The sequence below is a fragment of the Dipteris shenzhenensis genome, chromosome 2 (assembly GCF_047967505.1).
Source record: "Dipteris shenzhenensis isolate YYH24624 ecotype China chromosome 2, Dip_SZ_1.0, whole genome shotgun sequence".
Lineage (NCBI taxonomy): Eukaryota > Viridiplantae > Streptophyta > Polypodiopsida > Gleicheniales > Dipteridaceae > Dipteris > Dipteris shenzhenensis.
Genome location: NC_141597.1, coordinates 30,075,393 through 30,100,791, shown reverse-complemented (window position 1 = coordinate 30,100,791; position 25,399 = coordinate 30,075,393). Strand labels below are relative to the sequence as shown.

The 25,399-nt window shown below is 40.2% G+C and overlaps 1 pseudogene; it reads right to left on the bottom strand.

The window, feature by feature from the left end:
* Window positions 1-1,072: 1,072 nt before the first annotated feature.
* On the bottom strand, window positions 1,073-1,651 carry LOC147904602 (calcium-dependent protein kinase SK5 pseudogene; annotated as a pseudogene).
* Between the last annotated feature and the right edge of the window lie 23,748 nt (window positions 1,652-25,399).

The window sequence follows — 25,399 nt, the reverse complement described above, 5'->3', positions numbered from 1 at the left end:
AGTGTGGTAGTTGGATGGGAGGATTTGGCTCAAGGACAAATAGTGCAAGTTTGATTGAGAAACTAGGTTTTTCAATTTGGTTACAGTTCAAAAACATGAAGGAAGATGAGGCAGCAAGTCGGAAGTCTACGTAAAACTTTGGTCCATTGAATAGAGAAATAGCTCATTTTCAATATTATGTTACCCTCCATTAGCCAACATTATACTAAGTTCTTATGGGCCAAGGGCTCTCTTACAAGGCCCCTTTTGTAGTCCAATTTTTTTGTAATGCTCAAGTGTATTGTTGGAACTCTATTGATGATTATTACAATTTCCTCAAGCTTAAGAGTTCTTTGTGAGAAGAGAATTCATTCCACAATTTCGCTTTACTAAGACTAGGAGAGGGTCCTTCTTTCCTACCTATGTACTCCACAAGCAATGAGTTCCAATGAGCTCATATTTAACTTTAAGTCCTTGAAGGTTATGCCCACTTAGTGCACTTTTTCTTGAAAATTTTATAGAACATATCTATGTGATTGGGTCAACTTAATCTTCGAGAAGGAAAGGTGGAAAAAAGATGAGTCACGAGTTACAGGGCAAGGCCTATTATTCTTCTATATTATCTTTGTAGATGGATGAAAGTGTTTGCCAAAACAAAGCAATGACCTAGAGGGCATTCTCTTCTTTGTTGTTGATCAAGATTTCACCATGTTTGTGCTCCATTTCTAGCTCACTTTGTAAAGAAATGAGCTACTAATTGGACAATGTTGCTGCCCATTAACCATGAGTAGCCCAAAATAAATCTGAGAAAAAGATTCACGAGGATAAGTCATTTTGTTTTATAAATAATATCTCCAAATCCAAAACAGCATCGCTCAACCAAGAGTCGTCGCTATGATAATTTTCAATTTGTCAAAGCCGGCAAAGCTGCACGGTACATGGAAAAGCATGCAGAAATGCATGTCTTTGAAGCTGGGATCCTCCGCAACTGTGTGAGCTGTCATTTCGGCAGTGCATGCGAGAAACCATCATGGTCGAGCTGTAGATCCGTCGTAGTCGTTGATCTGTGTTCCAAGCTCTCGCAATACATGACTCACTCCTTACTGCATGACATGGGGGCGAGCAGTGAGCAGCCTGCATGATTAGCGATCCAAGGATCATGTACGACGTCGGGAAGCTTCACCCTTCGAGAAGGATCTCTCACTAGCATCTTCCGAATCAAGTTCTTTGCTTGAAGGGACACGGTCGGCCAAGGTTCAGAGTCGAACTGCAGACTCCCATACATGACTTCTCGAAGGGTATCGCTATGAGTGTCACCGGCAAAAGGAGCATAACCACTGAGAAACATGTAAAGTATGACTCCTAGACTCCACACGTCCACCTGCGGACCGTATTTGCGGCCGTGTAAGATTTCTGGTGCCACGTAAAATGGGCTCCCGATCATCCCACTGCAACCCTGGTCGCCACAGTAATCGGCGGAGAGGCCGAAGTCGGCGAGCTTGATCTCGCTATAGTCAGCTTCCACGGACGGCAGGAGCAAGTTTTCCAGCTTCAGATCCCTGTGCACAACGCCGTGCTGATGGCAAAAGGCGACGGCTTGTGCAATGGACTTGAAGGCGCGAGCAGCCTCTGGTTCGGACAGGGAGCGGCATTGGGTCAAGCGGGAGAACATGTTCCCGCCACGGCAGAGCTCGAGGACGAGGAAGGCGGATTGGTGGTCCTCCCAGTAGTCATGGAGGGAGACGATGTTGGGGTGACCGCGAAGCAGGGTGAGGATGCGGAGCTCGGTGCGGAGGCGTTGGAAGCTGTTGCGTTGGGAAGCAGGGACGGATTTACAAGCCAACTGGTTGCCGGAGGGGTTATGAGCGCAGGTTGTGACGATGGAGTCTGTGCCGGCTCCTATTTGAGCTCCCAGGGAGTAGGAAGACTGAGGCTTACAGTTGGAGGAGGTTGAGGAGAGAGTGGCAATGAGTGCCTGATGAGAAGAAGAAGAAGAAGAAGAAGAAGAAGTGAGGGACTCCATCATCATCTTCAAAATATCGCATAGCTAAAACTTGCGTCCAAGCTTCTTTATAGACAGCGCTTTCTCAGTCGGTTGCCTTGCTTTTTGCAAACCGACTTGCTTTTTGCATTTTGCATTTCGTTGGAGTCCCAAATGCCACTTTTGTAAAAAAGATGAATGACACATGTCATCCAATAGGCCTGCCCAAAATAAATGGGGAGGCGAAGGGGGGCGCTAGGGACTAGTGGTGGAATGAGGGAAGCTAAAAGAGAGAGAAAGAGAGAGACTAGTGGTGGAGTGAGGGAAGCTTAGAGAGAGAATGGGGAGGAGAAGGGTGGGTGTGTTAGGGACTAGTGGTAGAGTGAGGGAAGCTCTGTGTGTGTGTGTGTGTGTATGTGTGAGAGAGAGAGAGAGAGAGGCAGAGAGAAACCCAAAATCGTTAGTTGTGCATAATTGCTCCATTTATTGGGGCGACAGCTTTAACAAAGGCCAATGAGAAAAATTTGGAATTTATAAAATTTAAAAACTCTCCTATTTTAGCTTTGCCAAAGTAAAAACCATTGCTAAGGCTACCCTGTAAGGGCAGGCCAAAAAGGAGGGTGGCTATATTTTAGGGTCTTTACACACCAAGCCCCCTGTCTATTTTTTCCCTTTTGGCACGGGCCGAGATCATTACACACCGCCCAAGCCGTTATAAAGTATGTGGCAAGGTATTGTAGGTTCAAGCCCCATGCAATAAATGCCTTCACCTATGTAGATCCCCCGCCCATCCTCTTGGGCCGGAGGTCTTGAGAGGGCTTGACGGCAGGCGGGGGCTTGGGCTGCAGGTAGTGTGTAAAGGCCCTAACTTTTTAGCACTAATTCATGGAGGAAAATAGCTTCATGAATTAGGCCTCTAAGTACGGAGGGCTAACTTTTTAGCACTAATTCGCCATAGAAATGGCCTTCGTGGATTAAAAAATCGAAGTCATAGAGAGCTAATTTTTATCTATAGGATTGACTTTTTCGGGTTGATTTCAAAGGGGAATGTGATTTCCATATCTTGGGCAATTGTAAATAACCGTTGTCCACGATGGTTCCACCTCATCCAGTTGCTAGTTTAAAGGTGGCTTCACGCCAGCTAACTCGAGCTTTGCATGACTGGGTGTGTGTTTTGGACTTTGGCTATACCTCGCGCTTTGGCTCATCATGGCTATTTGCATGTTTTTGCATGGAGGCTGTGGAGCGACCAAAGGTTTCAAACTAGTGAGGTGTTGTGAAGAGCTACGTGGACATGAGCGGTGTTGTGCGAGGGCAGAGGAGCTCGAGTTGGGAGGGCAAGGATTTGGAGGTGTCTAGCTCATAGCAAGATGATTGCCTTGTAGTTCTTTTGCATTGCCGGTCGTTTATTTTCCTTTCTGAGCCTTGATTTGGTTGCATGAGCATTTTTCCATCTCTCTTGCCAACTGCATGCTACGCTAGCTGAGTTGTGTATAGTGATGCTAGGGATGTGTTTTACTACTACGGGAAGTTGGTTGCATGATTCTTCTCAAGCAAGTCACGGTGAAAGCTTCCACCAACAAGCGAAGGTTGGGCACATCCATTTGTTCGAGTTTAAACTGGATGGAGCAAAGCTTTTTGCTATATCTACGTGGTGAGAAATCCGCAAAAGTTACAATGATGTCGAAGATGCCAAGGCTTGGAACTTTTTGTGCTATGCCATCGGAGTCTCTCTCTTGTACTTGATTAGCATGTCCTGAGCATGTCGTTTATCTATGTATCTGCATGTTGTTTATCCCTGTACCTTGCCTTGGACATTTTAGTTGCCTCATAATTGACTCGGGTTTCTCTTTATATCATAGGTTGGATCATGTCCATACAAAGGGTGGTGGTTCAATTTCTATGTGCAATGAGATATTTGTGTTGTGGTTTTTATGCTATGTTGATTGGAAAATCTTTCCATGTGCTTTTGTAAATGTGATTGGTAATTTTTACCACACTTGTAGTGATCATGCATGCTTAAGCCTGGTGGTGGGTGAGTGGTGTCTAGTAATTTTAACTGCCAACCCGGTGGAATCGTAGCCACGACAAACGTGGCTGATGAGAGCCACCACCACCGGGCAGTTATTCTCACAAAAGTAAATCATGAAGCCTAATCACCTCTAATCACTCATTACCATGCACTCTAGTACTCTACTGAGCATGCGAGCCTGGTGACTGGTAATTTTTACTGCACTCATAGTGATTATGCATGCTTAAGCCCACCAGTGGTGGGTGAGCGATGGCTGGTAATCTGCCAGCCCGGTGGAATCGTAGCCACGACAGACGTTGCTGATGAGAGCCACCACCATCGGGCAGTAATTCCCACAAAAGTAAATCATGAAGCCTAATCACCTCTAATCACTCATTACCATGCACTCTAGTACTCTACTGAGCATGCGAGCCTAGTGACTGGTAATTTTTACTGCACTCGTCGTGATCATGCATGCTCAAGCCCAGTGGTGGGTGAACAGGCCACCACGGTGGGTAGTAATTTTAACTGCCAAGTGGGTGGAATCGTAGCCACGACAGGCGTGGCTATAATCACTCATTACCATGCACTCTAATTCTCTATTAAGCATGCAATCTCGGGGATTGGTAATTTTTACTACACTCCTAGTGATCATGCATGCTTAAGCCTGGTGGTGGGTGAGCAGTGGGGGTGAGCAGTGGCTGGTAATTTCAACTGCTGCCAGCCCTGTGGAATTGTAGCCATGACAGATGTGGTTGATGAGAGCCACCATCGAGCAGTAATTTCCACAAAAGTAAATCATGAAGCCTAATCACCTCTAATCCCTCATTACCATGCACTCTAGTACTCTCTTGAGCATGCAAGCCCGGTGAGTGGTAATTTATTACACTCATAGTAATCATGCATGCAAGCCCGGTGGTGGTAACTCTGGACACAAGCTAGTCAGGCATCCCCAACTAACCACACAAAGTATCCACTAGGACCCCCGCCGCGTCCGGTGCGCTCCTATGGGGTACTTTGCCATAGTCACACTTGACTAAAATAATAATGTCCAAAGCAAGATATATCAAAAATATAATTTTCATAACACATAACCATAAGTGGATCTCCTGCTATTATCCACATGCCCTACATAGTCTGAATCTATGTGCCCAATTAGATGCATCTCTCCTCTACCAAAGTAGATGCACATCTCCTTGGTACCCTTCATGTACCTCATGATGCACTTAACTACCTCCCAATGCCTCTTTCTTCGATTAGCCATATACCGGCTAACAACTCCCACTCCAAATGCAATGTCTGGTCTAGCTATCATAGCATACATAAGACTCCCAACCACTCATGCATAAGGAACCTTGGACATCATGGCCCTCTCCTCATCTAATTTGGAACTATCTTCCTGACTCAGTTTCACATATGGAGGCAATGGAGTACTTACTGCCTTCCCTCCCTCCATATTGAAATGCTGCAACACTTTGTAACAAACTCCTTCTATGAAAGCCAAAGGAGTTTCCTACTCTAGTCATGCGTGATGCACATACCAAGTATATGACCTGTAGGTCCCAAATCCTTCATGTCAAAGGCCTCATGCAACTTGTGTTCTTGCTAGCCAATAGCATATCATCCACATACAGTGCCAGGAGTATCTGGCTATTATCCTTAGCCCTTTTAGTATAGAGGCAGTGATCAATCTCACTCCTTTTGAATCCCTAGGACCGAATGAAAGCATCAAACTTTTGATACCATTCTCTAGGTGCTTGCTTAAGGCCATAGAGATTATTTTTCAGCTTGCAAACTAAAGCTCTTTGCCTTTTCTTCAAAGCCTTCCTGTTGTACATGCAAATTTCCTCATGCAGATCCCCATGCAAGAAAGTTGTCTTGACATCCATCTACATAAGCTCCATATCCTCTACTTCCACAAGTCCAAGTACAAATCTAAGTGTGGTCATCTTCACAACTAGAGAGAAGATCTCATCAAAGTCCACACCCTTCTCTTGCTTGAACCCTTTAGCAACCAAATGAGCCTTGTACTTAGGCACATCATTACTTGTGACCTTCATCTTGTAGACCCATTTACATGGCAATGCTTTCTTTCCATGTGGAAAAGAAACCAAGTCCCAAGTGTTATTTTTCATGAGTGAATTCATCTCTGATTGCATAGCATTCTCCCACTTGCACAAATCCTCGTGCATCATAGACTCTCTATAGCAACAAGGCTCCCCGCAATCAGTAAGTATCACATAGTCTGCCCCTGTAACAAATCTCTCAGGCGGTCTAGACACTCTAGCTGACCTTCTCAAGGGCATTTCAGCTTGATGTCCCACCTGCATATCAGCCACATTTGGCTCATCATTTCCACCAATAGATAATCCACCATCTGCCCTTGATTGTATACCTGTGGGAGTACCTAGGGGAACAATTTTCGGCACATTTGGTGCATGGACAGCTTGTTGTTTTCACATCCCTCATGGGTATCTTATGCATCTTCTTCTCATTGAAGACCAAATCATGGCCTCGTATGATCTTCTTTGCTTCTAGATCACAGAGATGATAGCCCATCCCTCCACTTTCACCATAACCTAGAGAGATGCATTTCCTAGTCTTAGGGTCTAGCTTCTTCCGAAGCTCTTTTAGCACATCTGCATATGCCTCACACCCAAATATATGAAAATGAGAGTAAGAGGGCTTCTTGCCACTCCATGCCTCTTTAGTAATACCACCATCCAAACTCTTACTAGGTGATCTATTGATCACATGTAGTACACTCTTCATTGCCTCAGCCCAAAAACCACCAGAAAGACTTGCATTGGAAAGCATACATTGCAACATTTCCTGAATGGTGTGGTTCATCTGTTTTGCAGCTGGATTTTGCTTTGCAGTATGAGGAGACGTAAGCTACCTCTTGATCCCACATGTATCACAAAAATGCTAGAAGTCATGAGAGATATACTCTCCACCATTATCAATCCGTAGGCATTTCAACGTTTTACTTGATTGATTTTCAGCCAAAGCCAACCATTTTTGAAATATCTTGAACACATCATTCTTTCGAGCTATAGCGTAAGAGCACACTTTCCTAATTGCATCATTAATGAATGTCACATAGTATTCAGCCCTGCCTAATGATCGTGTAGGCATGGGACCACATACATTTGATTGCACCAAATCAAGCCTTTCAAGCTCTTTCTTTCCCCTTCTTTTATGGGCTGATTTAGTTGGCTTCCCATAGAGACAGTGTTCACAAAATTCAAAATCAGAAAAACTCAAATGTGGTACATAACCCGAATGGCATAAGAGTTTCATTCCATTTTGGCTCATGTGCCCCAACCTGCAATGCCACAAAGAAGTACTCGGATGCTTGGTTATTAAAACAACATGATCAGACACCCATGATACATGTAAGGGATACAACGTCACACACTTAGCACCCCTGGCCAAAACCATAGAGCTCTTCTAAATTTTCCAACTCTCAAAGCCAAAAGTGGTTTGAAAACCAGCATCTTCTAGCTGACCCGCTGAAATGAGACTCTTGGTCAACTTAGGCACATGTCTCACATCTTTTCAAAACAAATGCAGACCCATTTGCAAAAGAAAACTTTATGTCACGTGTTCCCACTGTCACATGCATAGTTATTTCCAAGATGCACACAACCTATCTTTCCACTATGATAAGTGGAAAACCATTCCCTATGGGTAGTAACATGGAATGAAGCATCAGAATCCAAAATCCAATCCTAGGAATATGCATCATCTAAAGTAGTAAGCAAGTTTGCAGGTAGACTAGACATGAAGAGAATGTCATTCTCACTATTATCAGTGAGTGACTACATTGTCACTATTATCAGTGAGTGACTGCATTGATCTCCTTGATCTTCATTTTTCTTTTGTCATCCCTTGGACTCTCTTCCTTCTTTTTTGCACCCCAATTTTCATTATTTTTCTTATCCTTTTGCTCTCTTTTTAGCTTGTAGCAATCCTTTTTCATGTGACCCTTCTTGCCACAATGGTAACACTCAATGTTCTAGGTCTTGGATTTCCTACAAGGCTTCCCTCTTTCTTGGGACTTCCCCCTGAGCTGTGATTTACCCCTTTGAACATTTAAGGCTGCATACTACTTGTTGCATTCCATATAGTTTCGTCTAATCTCCTCGGCCAACAAGCTACCCACAACATAATCAGACTTTAGTACTCCACCAGGTGCAAAGTTACTGACAGCTGTACGGAAGGTATCCCATGAGGATGGCAATGAACATAGGAGGAATATTGCCTTAGTCTTTGCATCAAAATTCATATTATGAGCCTAAAGCTGGTTAAAAATAATATTGAATTCATTCAAGTGAGAAGCAATGGAGACCCCTTCCTTCATCTACAACTCAAACAACCTCTTCAAGAGGTAAACTTTATTAGAGGTAGTTTCCTTCTCATAAGTGGCTCATAATTTCTTCCACAAATCTTATGGAGTCTTACTACTGTGAAATAAATTGACTCTACAAGATGAAGTCTAACAGTTAGACTTTACTAATGCATCCAAATCATTCCAATCATCCTCAGACATATCTATAGGCTTAGCTCCAATCCTTGCCAAGGGTTTAATTTGCTTCTTTTGAATAAGCATATCCCTTATCTGTTCTTTCCACAAGGGTCAAACTTTGTTAATGTTGAAAAACTCCTTTTCAGACATGGAAGAGGATGCCATGATGCAAATGAAACAAAATTCCAAATGCTAGTACTTGCAAGAGAGAAATCACACCAAATACCAGATGCACCCAAATGTGTATGCCAAAATGTAAGGTAATATCACCAAACCTCAAAGGATCAAAGCATCAAAATGCATTTGACTCGTGTGCATGTACTATGCATCCATATGAGCAAATCTATCCCGAAAGTAAATGCCAACTGCAAGGCAAAACAATGGCAATCCCAATGCCAATAAGTGCCAAAATGACTCAAGCATAAATGCTTTTCATGAGCATATGTATCAACAAAATCTCATCCAAGAGATCATAGCACAACCTGTGCATCCACTGCAATATGTCAAAGCTACCCCTCAGCACAAAATAGCATCTGTGTGCTAAACATCCATCAATAAAGCATCCCACAAGACAATCTGGGCCTATCAACACATCCAAAAAGGATTGCAATGCATCCAAATGTCCTGTAAAGCATCTCTACAACCCAATGCAAACCATGAATGAGCACACATGGCCTAGACTACAATCACAATGATCTGCATAAGGTATATCCAAGAAATCATGGCCTCACGACAATTACTGCAAGTGAAAATAGAACATGGGATGCCTCAAAACATGGGCATCACTACATAATCAGACTAAGCAAGATAATATGCAAATATCTCTCTTCTGCTTGAACTCCAAAATCCCAACCGATGAATGGGAAACGGGGAGTCAACCGTTGCAATTGATCTATAATCCAAAATTCAAAGGTTTGGACCTTTGAATGGATTTTTGACAGAGAAATAGACGATACGGAGCCTGAAAGAGACAGAACCTCTCCAAATCTCCATGAAATTGTGCAAGAATTAGCAAGTAGGGTTTTTTGGGCCTCCGAAACACAATGGAACAGATGGTTTTGAAAACCGTGGTCCCAATCACTGGGTCCAACACATGGACCAACAACGTTTTTGCAAACAAAACTATTTGTAAACACCACTGGAGTGCAAATGATGAGCAACACAAAAGCTTTAGGACCTCCTAACTCCATCGAAACTACAAATCTGCGAATGGTTGCTTCAAACTTGAGTTCCAACCCATTGGCAGAAAAATGTTAAAGCAGAGACAGTGAGTCAGAAATACAACAAAATGATGCCAAATTCAAGAATGAAGGTGTTTTCAATTTCCTGAAGTGCAATAGACACTAAAAGAAGGCAATGATTACCTCTATGGGTCATTTCAGTCTATCAATATAGTTGAAAGAAACAAGGGAATGATCAAAAAATGTCTTTTTTTGCTCCAAAACCACTCAAAGAACTTTCCAAAGGTTTCTATAGGTCTCTGCACACCAGGATGCAGGTGAAGTCATCCAACAAAGCTTCTCCTTCTCCCAAGATCTGCACCAGCAAACTTCAAGCTCTAGGCTCATACCCAGACTCAGCTAGAACACCCACGCTCTGATACCAGTTGAGAGATCTCAACAACGGAAGTGGAACGGAAGAAGATGGGAGAGAGGAGAGCCAAAAGAGAGAGCCACACAAGTTTTGGTGGGTGCAGAGCACCCTAAGCTTCTATGTCATCCATATATATATATGTGTTTGAGTATTTATAGAACCTATTAAGGTACAGTGGCCTTTAGCCCCCACAGGACATTGTTGCATTAAAATCAAAACACTTAAGGGACCAGTCTTCTCTACTCAAGGAGTTGATATTGAGACCTTTAGTCCTGCTATCTCCATGATTCCAACCCTGAAGATCCAAGGTCAATTGTATATTCTATTATCCAACATACTAATCCTCTTTGACCTAAGGGAGGATTTAAATGCCATTCCATTGATTGTTTGCTCAATCTTGCAATCTAGACCGTGTTGTTGATGTTCAAGATGATGCTTTGATGGCATTGGAAGATAAATTTGACCCCAAGGAAGCACTATTTTCGTGCTTTAAAGAAGGTGCAAAGGTCCAAGAGATGGATGATGAGACCTTCAAGCAAGCCCAAGCAGCAATGAATCTTCAGTCAAGTGCACAGAACCAAATAAAAGCATAGAATATCATAGGAAGAAGCACTAACCTTTGGAAGGACAAACTTTTGGTAGAAGATGATAAAATGAAGGTAAACTAACACTTTTATTGACCATTACTGTCTATTGAGAAACACTTCTTTACATCTATACATGTAGACTAATACTTTTGATTGGATTAATTTTTTATTGCTTTGTGTTGTACCTCTATTATAACATTCTGTTGAACAGTGTATCTCTTTATTGAAGATGAAATCCTCAAGAGAAGCAGAGAGAGGGGTCTTCAACAATTGTCTGCCCTTTTATATTAAAGCTATCTTTTGCCAAGATACTTATTTATCACTAAAAATTTTAAGCAATGATGGAGAGGCTGCAGCTTCTTTGTTTAAATGTTTGGCATAGTCTCTTGTTGGTTATCAGGGGAATTGGAGACAGTTATTTTAATTGAGAAATATTCTACCTTGAATATTTTTGGGCTTACCCTAGAAAACAATGCTCAAGGGTAAGGTACTTCCTCAATTACACTGCATATAACACTTATTTCATTAATTTTGGACTCATATGTCTACTCTTGGATTAATCCCAAAAATCCTTCACAAATGAAAATTTTACTTTATGAAAATGTCATTCGAGAATCAAAAGTTCAATTTTTGGCACTATCATTTCACAATTTGTCTCTATAATGGTGAACTACTAATGCAAAAAATTCGATTAAATCCTACTTTTGTACTTCTTGTTTTTAACAATCCTATTCACGTTAAAAAAAAATCATGAGTTTTTAATTTAAATCCATGAAAAATTACTTTTAAATAAAGACTTATTAATATAATTTAATCCAAAAGAACGCACTTAAAATTTGATGTAGAAAACTATAACCATTCTTGAAGTCCCAAAAAATTTAAAGGTTAAAATAGACAAGAGGCATGGAAGACTCTTTAAATATGCTCCAAAAATAGTAATAGCTATGCTTGCAATTTTACCTTGTCATATGTTTACAAGAAATATTGCTCTCCATGAGTCTTTGTACAAAGGAGTTTGACACGCAACCTTTTCAATAACTCAAATTTGCCTTTACAAATGTGTTAAGTACAATAGGCAACTAGTTTGTTTGAATGTCCAATTCATCATCACTTGTTGCTTGGATGCCATCCTCATTCAATCTCGTATGAAGACCGCATCATCTAGAGCCTTTATTGGTGCTTGAATGGTATTGTCATGGGCATTCTTCATTTGCACTATCTCCTTCTACTTCCTCCTTAGCGAGCATCTTCAAAAACTCAGAAATGTGCAAAATAATGGGCATCAATATTCTTATTTTTCCTTCTACATCATATCCCACGTGCTTCCTTGTTTTCTTTGTCCTTGATTTCCAGGATACTATGATTGTCTCTGTTTTTTAGAGCTTCATGGTTTGGAACCCATTCCTTTTTCAAATAGCCGATATACAGTGTATTGTTATCTTGGTTCTCCTTCCTACCCCTTGGCTCATACCACAAAATTTTCCTTGTCATCAATGCTCATGTCCACTACTTTTGCAACCCAGAACTTAACATTCTCATGCTTATCGTCCGATGGTCGAACTGCAACAAAACTATGGATGTCTATGTCTACTTTTGGCATAAACTCTCTCTTCCTCGAACCACAATATGGACGTGGGAGTAGTGAATCAAACTCATTTTCAAAGACATCAAATGATGGGCGCAAGTCATTACCAACATTTGGCCAAAATAAAGGCCGTTTTGCCTTAGCATCATCTGCTTGCATTTTCTCAAGTTCCTTTATCAATTGATAGGTCTTCTTAATTACAACAACAGTGTGTTCCTTCCAAGAGGGTTTCCAATCAAGAAATCTATGAAGCATTTCCTCTTTGTATGTAATAGAAGATTTTAAGCCTTCTATTTCACCTTTAGATTTCTTGCTGAATTCTTTTATAAGAGCCCATACTTGATGCATTTCTTTGCTCGAGATTGAAGTTAAGAGATAATAAGGTTCTTTGAGTTACCATGTTGTATCATGAGAATAGTGTTGCCACTCCATCACTGGTTTTTCATCCTTTAAGAAAAAGTGAAAGTAGTGTGGAGTGCTATGACCAATCTAGGGCATCACCACCATTTTGTATGAAAGGTAGAATAAAGATCTTCCAATATACATCCTTTCAACCATGGAGCATACTGTACCTTCCTTGTAGCCACCAACTTGCCTCCCATATTTCTTATCAAGTCATCCATCGCCTCCATGTCCTTGTGTTTTAGCTCTCTTGAGACAATGCTAAAAGCCTGATCGATATCCTCATGTGTGTCTCCAACCAACATAAACCCAACTTTAATCTCATTGAAGATTCGATGAGCAATTAGCATTGAGAAAAATGTAAAAGAGAGTACATTCTTATTCTCTCATCCACAATTGTCTATTTGTACTCTCAAATTTGCTGGTAGGTGACCTTTTTCTGCATGTACATTGTCAATTGCCTTCATAACTGACGTTACAACTTGATTGCTATCATGTAGATGCAAGGAATCAATCCATATGTTTGCAAAAAACTTAAATCCATGAACTAACACTCCACATATATGTGTCTTCCAAAAATATTTTCCTTGTAGCTTAGGTGGAGTATTAATGAATCGAGGTAATGTTGTTGTGTTCTGATCCATACCATCTACAATAACGAACATGTACTCATTTGGATGAGAAATAGCTTGGTCCTTCCAAAATGCATATTTTAGTCTAGAATGCTGAACCATTCCATGATTAAATTCTCTTTTTTTTTCGGTATGATTCTCTTTGTTTTGGAGACGTTGCACTCTCAAATGCTCACTTTAGATCATCACAATCACTGCACTTTGACATTTTTTGCCTTTTTGGGATTTTAACATGTATAAATTTCTTCTTCCAAAGAGTATACCATCGGAGCATGCCCTCTTTGCCTCTGTGTTTCTCCAAAGGACTTAAACACTTCTTTTTTTGTCAAACCTATCGGAAGATGCATTTCAGATAGATGGGGTTGAGGTAAAGCATTTTCATGAATGTAGTCTTTTAAAATTGATGTTGTCGAGACCGTTGAGGCTCTTGTTTTGGGCCTTCTTGTGTTTCCATGAATGTTAAACTTTACTCCATACTTTGCTTTGTTAGCCAAATCCTAGTATGTGCCATCTGATAATCCTATAGTAGTGCGATATGCATTATTGCAAATACTTTTTCCATTTATATGAGGATTTATCTATTGTTCGAAATCTAACTTTTTTGTGTCATTTACCAGAAAGCAAGAGAGCCTCATGAATAGGTATTCATTTCTTTCGCTCCCTCTTCTTTTTTCTACGTCCCTTGATGTCTAGTAAGTTAATGGAATGCATACAACTTCACTTGCAACATGTAGATCGCATTGCTTTTAGCATAACATCTTCATTCATTACTCTTATTCTCTTTGGTTGCTTTTCTACATCTGTCTGGACTCACTTTCTTTTCATGCATATGTATGCCCGTTTCTTTTGTACGTTTGTACACCTCTCCCTGTCAAATTTAATTTTCACTTTATTTTCATGGGATGTTGCATCCTTCATCTTATTACAATCAAAGTCAAATACCGAATAGTCCTTTTTTGGTTTCTTCTGTACATCCTTTTTGGAAATTGTACACTTCTCCCCGTAGAATTTATTTGTCACTATGTTTTCATGGGATGTTGCATCGTTTATCTTATCAATGTCAAAGCCAAATACCAAATAGTCCTTTGTTGATTTCATTTTTGTCTTTGAAGTAATCTTTGGACCATTTGAGTCAATATCCATGTTGTCCATGTTTGATAAGCCAACACTTTCGACTCTTTGCGCTCCTTGACAATGTGTATGAATTCATCCACTCTAGATGAGACATCACTTCTGAAACCTTTTGCTTTATTGGTACCAATGAACTCATCCACTCTCGACAAGATATCACTTCTATAGTTAAGTGCATTGAAATCATCCAAGTTCGAGGAGACAACACAAATGATATATTTATCTTTCTAGATGTGCATGAATTCATCGTTTCCATATAAGACATTGCTTTTGAAGTCTTTTTCCTTCATAGTACCATTGAGCTCACCGATGATATCTTTATCTTTCTCGATGTGTGTGAATTCATCAACTCTAGATAAGACATCGCTTCTGAAGTCTTTTGCCTTCACAGTACCACTAAATTCATCCACTCCTAATAAGATGTCACTTCTATAGAGGATTGCATTGAAATCATCTAATTTTTAAGAGACAACAGTTTTGATTCCTTTGCCTTTCTCAATATGCAAGAATTTATCCACTCGAGAGTAGGCATTGCTTTTGAATTCTTTATCTTTCTCGGTATCAATGAACTCATCCACTCGTGATAGGATGTCACTTCTATACTTGAGTCCATTGAAATCATCCACATCTGAAGGACAAAGCTTGGCTTGTAGGCATATTCTTTAAGTCCTTTGAAATTGTAGTATACTCTATCTTTGTCATTGAAAACTGCATGTCCCTTTTTAATCTTCAAAATTTGCATGCTCCATCTCAAATCTTTTCCTTCCTCATAATAGGAACCATACAATGACGTTGCGTTATCATCCATAGTAACATCATGAGTAACTTTCACAATCCTCATCTTCGCAAATGACCATTGATCCTAGCATTCAAACCCCAAAACTTGACCTTCCGCTATGTTCTTATTTGCAAATATCTCCCACACTAAAATCCAAAGAATTGCACTTTGTATTCCCAATGATATGTGTTGGATAAGTCTCATCTCTATCCCATGTAATAAATAATTTATTGAAAACATTATAAGGCATAACATCTCCAAGTACTTCCATATCTCCACATTTATGCATTAGCTCAACATGTGCACTAAGAATCTTTGATACAATAACTGCAACCTTATCTTTGCCAAGTCTTTGAACATGACAAAGAGAATTTGGATCACTATCACGGATTGTAGCAAATGCAACTACTTCTCTTTGGCAACATAATATCACCTCCATCCCAGCACTGAAATATGTTGCCATCTTCTTATGAAAATTTTATAAAAAATATTAGTCTCTTTTGAATATTTTTCCTATTACTTGTAACTTTTTCTTAAATTAATCTCTTTTATTTTAATTTTACTTTATTTCATTAAATTTTGATGGTGATACAAGGATATGGGTTTTCAATCATGGATTCATGTTTAGCATTTAGCTAATAGAATCTCTAATTTAAATTAGTGATTTTACGGTTTAGAATTATAAAATATAGTATAAATAATTTAGTATTTAGTTGCATGCAATGTGATGTACCCATCCAATAAGTACGTGTTTGGATAACACACCTAGGAGTGTGTTCTTTTACGGATATGCATCACACTGAGGCAAAAACGGTATTTAATACAAGAATCGACCATGCAAAGCACATTGGATGGGCGCCACAACCTAGGTGGTATTTACTTGCATGCAAAGTGGCACACCCATCTCATAAGTACTTGTTCAGATAACACACCTAGGAGCGCGCTTTTTGACGATTGTGCATAACACTAGGGGAAAAACGGTGTATAATGTGTGATCGACCATGCATAGCATATCTGATGGGCACAATACTTTGCACACACCTCAACATAGGTTTTATTGGGTTGCATGCAATGTGGCGTGCCAATCCGATAAGTACTTGTTGGAATAACACACCTAGGACAATGTTTTTGCTTGTGCATGACACTAAGGCAAAAACGGAGTTTAATGCTTGGTCAGCCATTCAAATCATATTTGATGGGCTCAATACTTTGCACAGGCCTCTATAAAAGTGGTATTTCCATGCATGCAAAGTGGCATCCCCATCCCATAATTACTTGTTTCGATAACACACTTGGGAGCGCTTTTTTGACGGTGGTGCATAACACTAGGAGGAAAATTGTGTATAATGCGTGATCGAGCATGCAAATGATATCTGATGGACACGTTACTTCTCATGTGTCTCAACCTATATATTATTGACTTTCACACAAAGTGGTGCACCCATTCGATAAGTACTTGTTCGGATAATACACCTAGGAGCATGTTTTCTGACAGATGTGCATCACACTAAGGCAAAAACGGTGTTTAATGCGAGAATCGACCATGCAAAGCATATCGGATGGGTACAATACTTTGCACGCACCTCAAACTAGGTGGTATTTACTTGCATGCAAAGTGGTGCACCGTTTTCAGATAATACACGTGGGAGCACATTTTTTTACGGTTGTGCATGACACTAGGGGAAAAACAGTGTAGAATGCGTGATCGACCATGCATAGCATATCCGATGGAAACACTACTCTGAAAACACCTCAAACTAGGTGGTATTGAGATGCATGCAATGTGGTGCGCCCATCCAATAAGTACATGTTCGGATAACACAATTAGGAGTGTGTTTTTTTACGGATGTGCATCACATTGAGGTAAAAATGGTGTTTAATGCTTGATCGACAATGCAAAGCCTATCCGATGGGCACAATACTTTGCACACACCTCAAACTAGGTGGTATTTACTTGCATCCAAAGTGGTACACCCATCCCATAAGTACTTGTGCGCATAACACACATGGGAGTGCATTTTTTTACGGTTGTGTATAACACTAGCAAGAAAACGGTGCATAATGCGTGATCAACCATGCAAAGCAGATCCGATGGACACAATACTTTGCACACATCTCAACCTAGGTGGTATTGAGTTGTATGAAATGTGGCACACTAATCCGATAAGTACTTGTTGGAATAACACACCTAGGACAATCTTTTTTTATGTTTGTGCATGACACTAAGGCAAAAATAGAGTTTAATGCTTGGTCAACAATGCAAATCATATATGATGGGATCCATACTTTGCATAGACTCTATCCAAATGGTATTGACATTCATGCAAAGTGGCACGCCGATCCCATAAGTACTTGCTCGGATAACACACCTGGGAGCACATTTTTTGACAGTGGTGCATAATACTAGGAGGAAAACTGTGTATAATGCGTGATCAAGCATGAAAAGCATATCCGATGGACACAATATTTTTCATGCATATTAACCTAGATGTTATTAATTGTGCAAAGTGGCATGCCCATCCGATAAGTACTTGTTTTGTAAACACAACTAGGAGCATGTTTTTTGACGGATGTGCATCACAATGAGGCCAAAACAGTGTTTATAACAAGAATCAACCATGCAAAGAATATTGGATGGGCATAATACTTTGAACGCACCTCAACCTAGGTGGTATTTACTTGCATGCAAAGTGGCGCACCCATCCCATAAGTACTTGTTTAGATAACACACCTGGGAGCGTGTTTTTTGACGGTTGTGCACATAACACTAGGCGAAAAACGGTGTATAATGTGTGATTGACCATGCAAAGCATATCTGATGGGGGCACAACACTTTGCACACACCTTAACCTAGGTGGTATTGAGTAGCATGAAATGTGGCGTGCCAATCCGATAAGTACTTGTTGGAATAACACACCTAGGACAATGTTTTTTTAAGCTTGTGCATGACACTAAGGCAAAAGCGGAGTTTAATGCTTGGTCGACCATTCAAATCATATCCAATGGGATTAATACTTTGCATGGGAATCTATCCATGTGGTATTTAACTGCGTGCAAAGTGGAACGCCCATCTCATAAGTACTTGTTCGGATAACACACCTGGGAGCGCTTTTTTTTACAGTTGTGCATAACACTAGGAGGAAAATGGTGTATAATGAGTGATTGAGCATGCAAATCATATCCGATGATGCAATAATTTGTACACATCTCAATATAGATGGTATTGACTTGTTTCCAAAGTGGCATGCCCATCCAATAAGTACTTGTTCGGATAACACACTTAGGAGCATGTTTTTTTATGGAAGTGTATCACACCGAATAAAAACGGTTTTTTAATGCTTGATCGAAAATACAAATCCTATTTGATGGGCACAATACTTTGTACGCACCTCAACCTAGGTGGTATTTACTTGCATGCAAAGTGGCATGCCCATCCCATAAGTATTTTCTCGCATAACACACATGCAAGCGTGCTTTTTTACAGTTGTGCATAACACTAGGGGAAAACCGGTGCATATTGTGTGATCGACCATGAAAAGCATATCCGATGGGCAGAATACTTTGGATGCACCTCAAACTAGGTGTTATTGAGTTGTATGAAATGTGGCACACCAATACAATAAGTACTTGTTGGAATAACACACCTAGGACAATGTTTTTTGATGCTTGTGCATGACACTAAGGCAAAAACAGAGTTTAATGCTTGGTTGACCATGCAAATCATATCCGATGGGCACAATACTTTGATCAGGCCTCAAACCAGGTGGTATTGAGCTGCATGCAAAGTGGCACTATGGCACACCCATCCCATAAGTACTTGTTAGGATAACACACATGGGAGCGCATTTTTTGATGGTGGTGCATAACACTAGGAGAAAAATGGTGTATAATGCGTGATCTACCATGCAAAGCATATCCGATTGGCACAATATTCTGCATGAGCCACAACCTAGGTGGTATTGAGTTGCATGAAATGTGGTGTGCCCATTTGATAATAAGTACTTGTTCGGATAACACACCTAGGAGCGTGTTTTTTAACGGCAAACCACATCATTAGGGGGTGCTAACATTTTAGTCGTTAGAACCATAATACAAGAGTGCACAACCCATAGCTACTCTCCCCTAGATTCATAGACAACTCTTGCACAATCATGTGCTTGAACTTACCCATCTCAACAATCCTTTATAATTGTCCTTTAAAACATTTGGAAATGTTTAGGAGATAATTGATCGTACAAGATGTTGAGGAATCATCTCAATATCATGTGTTGATATGTGCATAGCACTAACACAAAAGAGTGCTAAAAGGCACAAGGGTTGGAAACCCTAACCCTAAAAGGATTTGTATAGTATTCATTCTTTTCAACTAATACTAGTGTACACTTCATCATTTGTGGTGTGCTCTCTAGCTATGCCCTCTCTCCTCATCTCCTCTCCATCTCCTATGTGTTCATGGTATCAAAGCGTTGCACCTTCCATCAAGGTGCAATTCTCGTGAGAGATTGAGAGATCAAGAGTCTTGAGTGTTCTTCATGAGAGTTCTCTTCCACTAAAATAAAATTGTCCTTGAGAGTTGAAAATCTCCATTTGTTCCTTTTGTGAGAGATCTAAAGATTGAGAGAGAGAGATTTGTGAGTTCTTATTTTGTTCATTGAGAGATTCTTCTAGAGTGATTGTTAGTTGAGCCCATTCACTTTAGTTTTTTGCTTTGAGAGAGAGAAAGAGATCCTAGTGAGAAAGAGAATCTTTGTCTGTTCTCCCTAAGTCACTGCTTCCAAGAGAGAAAGCCTTGATTAAGAGACCTTTGAGAACCTCACCTCATTGTACAACAAGGTGTGAAAGAGCTTCAATAGCAAGCAACCCACTTCGACTACAAACAAGGCAATAGGATGGAATCTACTACAATGCCAAAGCAATAGCAAGGCTTGGCCAACAAGTAGCCTCTACACTGGCAGCCTCTACTAGGCTCTACATGGACTACAATAATAATCTAAATGCCTTAGCACTAAGTAGTTGTTACCCGCATCCAAGCACGCTCACCTGCACTGAGCTCTTGGGCTGAAGACACAAGAGAGCTAGAAAGCACATCCCCTGCTACTTAGCAAAGAGAGCTCCTACACTCCCATTGCCAAAGCGATGCCCAAGCTTTTCGATTACATCAAAAACCTCCTTTTTCCATTAATCTAAGCAAACGAGTCCTACAACGACTTTGAGCTATAGCCAAGTGCAAGACAAGTGCCCAATTGAAACAACAAGCTACAACAACTTTATGGCAAGCAACAAAAGCAACTAAGGTGCAATAATACAATGCAACCAGTGCCTACAATGGTGGCCAACACCTCTATGCCAAGCACAACAACTATATCTCCAACGTGTGACTGCTAGGAGCGGTAGCTGACAACCATAGCGCACACTCTTTAGTGTACTTCTACAACAAGCCACAAATGGACAAGAACCAGAAGGTGCCTCCAAAGCAGTGCAAATGACTCACTTCATCTTCAGACTCAACTCAATGAAAACCATGGCCACCAATGAAATCTCTAAAGATTCCACCGAAATCAAATTTTCTAGAGAATCTTATCTAATCCCCTTTGTTGCCACATGGCAAAATTCAATCCAACCTAATCTACACGGTCACCATACAACCAAGGCTTGGTCAACCAATTGGCACATGGCACTCTATCTGCCACATTAGCCCCCTAGCTTAGCTACCACATCAGCATCACCATGTCACCTTGACACATCAGCTTACCATGTTAGAAGCCACATCAGCATTGCCACATGGCATAGCCCTTGTTAAGCATAGCTACCCCTTGCCAATCACCCTTTGCATACTGCATGTGCACCCAACTGCCACCTTAGCATAGTGCTCCACGTGGACACCCATTGCAAGGCACACTTTTCTTATTTTACATGTGAGACCATCTGCTACATCACCACAGTGCCATTTCATCCCCTCCACCTTGATCAAGTGATATATCTTGATTCAAGAAAAATTTGAGGGCGCTCCAAAAAGGAAAATCAATCAATTTTTGATGCTCTATGTGCTCGTTGTATCACGCACTGATTTTGATGCTTGTATTACACACTTTTCATCCTCGGCATGAAATATACTTCTTGCACACATTTAAGCCTCTTCATCAATGCATCTGACCCCATGCCTAAAAGTACAAAAGGAAAAGAAACCATTTCTCACTTTTTATCGCTCAACGGTTGGTCTAACTCTAGATTAGCGTACATTAGTTTATCCATAAAGGAGAGAACTCAAAAGCAGCCAATCAAAGCCATGCCAAAAATATCCATACTCGAAGTCAGTCCCTACGCTCATATGCGGTTTCACATCATCACATGTCCTGAAACCGGATCTTAGTGAGAAGACTTCAGAGTGTTCAGAGGTATTGTCGGTTTGTTCAGTGGGCAGATTGCACATAATTTCATTATGCACTCACATGCCCTCATTGTTGTAAAGCCTTATATAGCATTTGTGCAAGTTATTCGAGCCTTGTAAAGCCTCTGTACTATTTTCAGCATCATTTTCCACATAATCCTTGTAACATATTGGATATATGTTGCAGTTCTATCTTCACTAGTAGTTTGATACAGATAGTGTTTTGCAGTTGATATAGATAACATTTTTCATAGGCACTTTGAGTACATTATGTCTACCACTAGCAACCCCAATTTGGAGGCATCTGCTAAGTTAGGCAAGACCAACTAAGGCACATGGAAATGCCAAATGGAGACCATCCTTGTACTTCAAGACAAATGGGAGTATGTAGATGGGTCTACACCTAGACCATCTAGTGAACCTGTAGCAACTCCCACCATTGTTGTAGTGTAAGTAGAAGTATCTACACCTAGACCAACGGTGTCCACACCTACAGTAGATCCTATCATTGCATGAGGAGAGGAAGACTGGGACAAGAAAGATAAATATGTAGATCATTTGATCAAACAAAATGTGCTAGATGTCATGCTTGGACAACTCAACACATTGAAGACATCCAAAGAAGCGTGGGATATGTTTGTACCTCTTTATGAGTCTAAGAACACATCCAGGATTCTCACACTGAGAAACTAGATCAACCAGAGTTTTCACAATAATAATGAAACTAGTCATGCTTATATACTTGGGATTAAGGATTACAAGAATCAACTTGCAGTAGCAGGACAGACTATAGAGATGGTTCAAGTTCTCCTTACTTGGTGAAGAACCGAGGACTCGTGCCATTCAAGCACATAAATGTCATTCTATTAAGCACTCATAGCCTCAGAGAGAGGTAGAGGTAGAAGTAGAGCATCTCAGAGAAGTCGTCATTAGCACAACTCAATAGCATCATATCCACAGCACCATTAGGATTAGCATCCAAGAGAAAATCACTCCAATAGAGGGAGATTTTAAGAAACGAGGAAAGCGTCCACCAACATGTCAAACATTCAGTACCATTACTATCATAAGTTTGGACACTATGAAAGAGATTGCCACAAGAAGTAGTATGACCAAGGAGGTCCAATCTAGCATCAATAGATGGAAGCTAAAATCACCTTGGTGGGCATCCAAGTCAGAGTCATTATGCCAATGAACCTTACACAATGTATCTTGAAAGTGAGGATATGCAAAAGACTGACCTAGTGTTCACTGACATTGATTGTGAATCCAAAGAGGGATGTAACTATCAAGTTGATCAAGTAGATCAACATCCTTGGTACATCGACAGTGGTGCATCATCTCACATGACAAAGCATCAACAATGATTTGCATGGATGAAACCATTTTTTCCATTCTCCATGATCAAATCTTGAGGGAAGGCCTACTTCATGATGTTGATCTTGAGGGAAGGAATTGAGGAATCATCTCAACATCATGTGTTGATATGTGCATAGCACTAACACAAAAGAGTGCTAAAAGACACAAGGGTTGGAAACCCTAACCCTAACCTTAAAGGGGTTTGTAGATATTCATTCTTTTCACCTAATACTAGTATACAGTTAGTCATTTGTGGTGTGCTCTTTGGATGTGCCCTCTCTCCTCATCTCCACTCTACTCCTCTCCCTCTCCATATTTGTTTGTTCACAAGATATTTGTGTCATCTTCCAAGGATGAAGGGAAAATGTGTAAGAAGGCATGCTCAATTCTCCAATCCCTTTGTATTGCATGCTGTGTAAAGCCGACCTTGTGAACATGGAACCACGCTAATCAAGCTTGTATACAAGAGAGGCACCATGGTTTGCGTAGATGCTGGTGATGATTTGAGAAAGAGATAGAAGCCATGGTGAAAGATGATGCAGGAGCCATTTTTAAGTTGAAAGAGGAGATCCATACAAGAGCAGGGTACATTCCTAATGCAAATTCTTATAGAGAAGACATGACAGGTGAAAAAGCTATAGATGATGTGGAGAGTACCAATGGATCTTCCATGAAAACAAAGAAGCAAAAGTCAATAGTGGTATATGAAATTAGAAAGCTAGACATGCAATAAATTATTACCAAAGACTTAAAAAAGAAAAGCTCACAATTTAGTAATAGGATCGACAATATGTAATTGTGACACACTTCAATGGAGACTTTAAAAGCCATCTTTCGCATCAACAAATGTTCAATAATTTATGATGTAAAACAACCCTACATTGATGCTTATTTGTCACATTTATGTCATTGATTATATTCATTTCCACCATATAAAACCCATGGCTTGAAACAAATCATGAGCATGTGCATTAGCACATACTTGGGGTGTGCATATGAACATCCTTCAATTCTTTAAAGACTGTTTGATTGGAAAGTACTTGTTAGGTTCATCCATTGTCTACAAGTATTGAATAATGATATAGGACAAGATAACAAAAGTCATGACACAATTACAAGTCGTATTTTCTTAATGTATGTTGTCTGAAATTCACCTCACAAAGTTCAAACAAAACTACTTAGATGTTTTAAGATGATTGAGAACATAAGTGGTATAAAATATATAAGACCTCACGACAATATTTGCCTTTGAAGGCCCTCAAGGGTTACCTAGTGGCATGGCCATTGTCTCTAATGTTTTGGTATCTCGAGGTTCATGTTCAAGGGCAACACCCAAACTCCTAGTTGTTAGAGCCCATGCATACTCTCAAAGTCTGTACAAAAGGTGTGCATGTGTGTATTTTTTTGGGGGTGCGGGCATTTCATACAAAGTGGGTGCCTGGTTGGAGGGTAAGATGGCAGGTGAGAAGGAAAGGACAAGAAATAATGTTTTACTAGATCATGTCCATTCATGCTTGAGATAAACCAATGAGATTTCTAAAGCATGCAAAATTAATTAAGTGGAAAGATTAAAATATAATTAGCCCAAAATTGCACAAAATAAGATCAAAATGCACATGATTAGCTCAAAATTGCACAAAATAGGATGAAAATGCATTTTCACACTATCAAGAGTGGGGGGGCTACAAAAACCAGTTGTATATTATTCAACCATGCAAGACTTTGGGTTCTTGGTGATAGCTACAAAATATCATACATATTACTTTCGTAAACAAAATAACCCAAAACATTTAAGGAAATTGACTTCTTATAGAACCACCATTGATGCATTTAGGCCTAGTTTGAGCTATATTTCGAGTCATAGGTAAACAACCATGCCCTCCAAAATCCCTGCCTACTATACAAGTATGTCCACCTACCCTACCTACCAGTACAATTATGTCCATCTCCACGAAGTAACCATTCTGAAAAACATAGTAGTCCTTGGAATGCTCTTAAGAGGCAATGATACAACAAATTTTAGGGGGAAAAAGTTGTTCTCATGAATGTTAACGTTCAAACAAAAAAGTTGGTTGTGGAGTTTTATCACTTTGTTGAATCATATCTATTGATATAATTGCTTTGGAGGTAGCACAAGTCAATGCAAAGTTGCAAAGGATATATGGAACCACATCAATCTTTATCTACATCACAAGAGGAAAGGAATCATAATATGTAAGGAGGGACAAACCCACTCTCTTAAGAGGCATGCAATGTAAAATGAGATTATCATGACAATTGTGACCAATGACGGCTACCTCATGGTGACATGTATTACACGTGTGATATGTCTGCCATCATCCTAACCAAGCACATCCATTGGATTTTGATTTGTGTGAAAGACCGTCTTAAGACCTTTGACGTACCAAGGGAAGGACAGTAATAGAAACCTCAATGGTAACA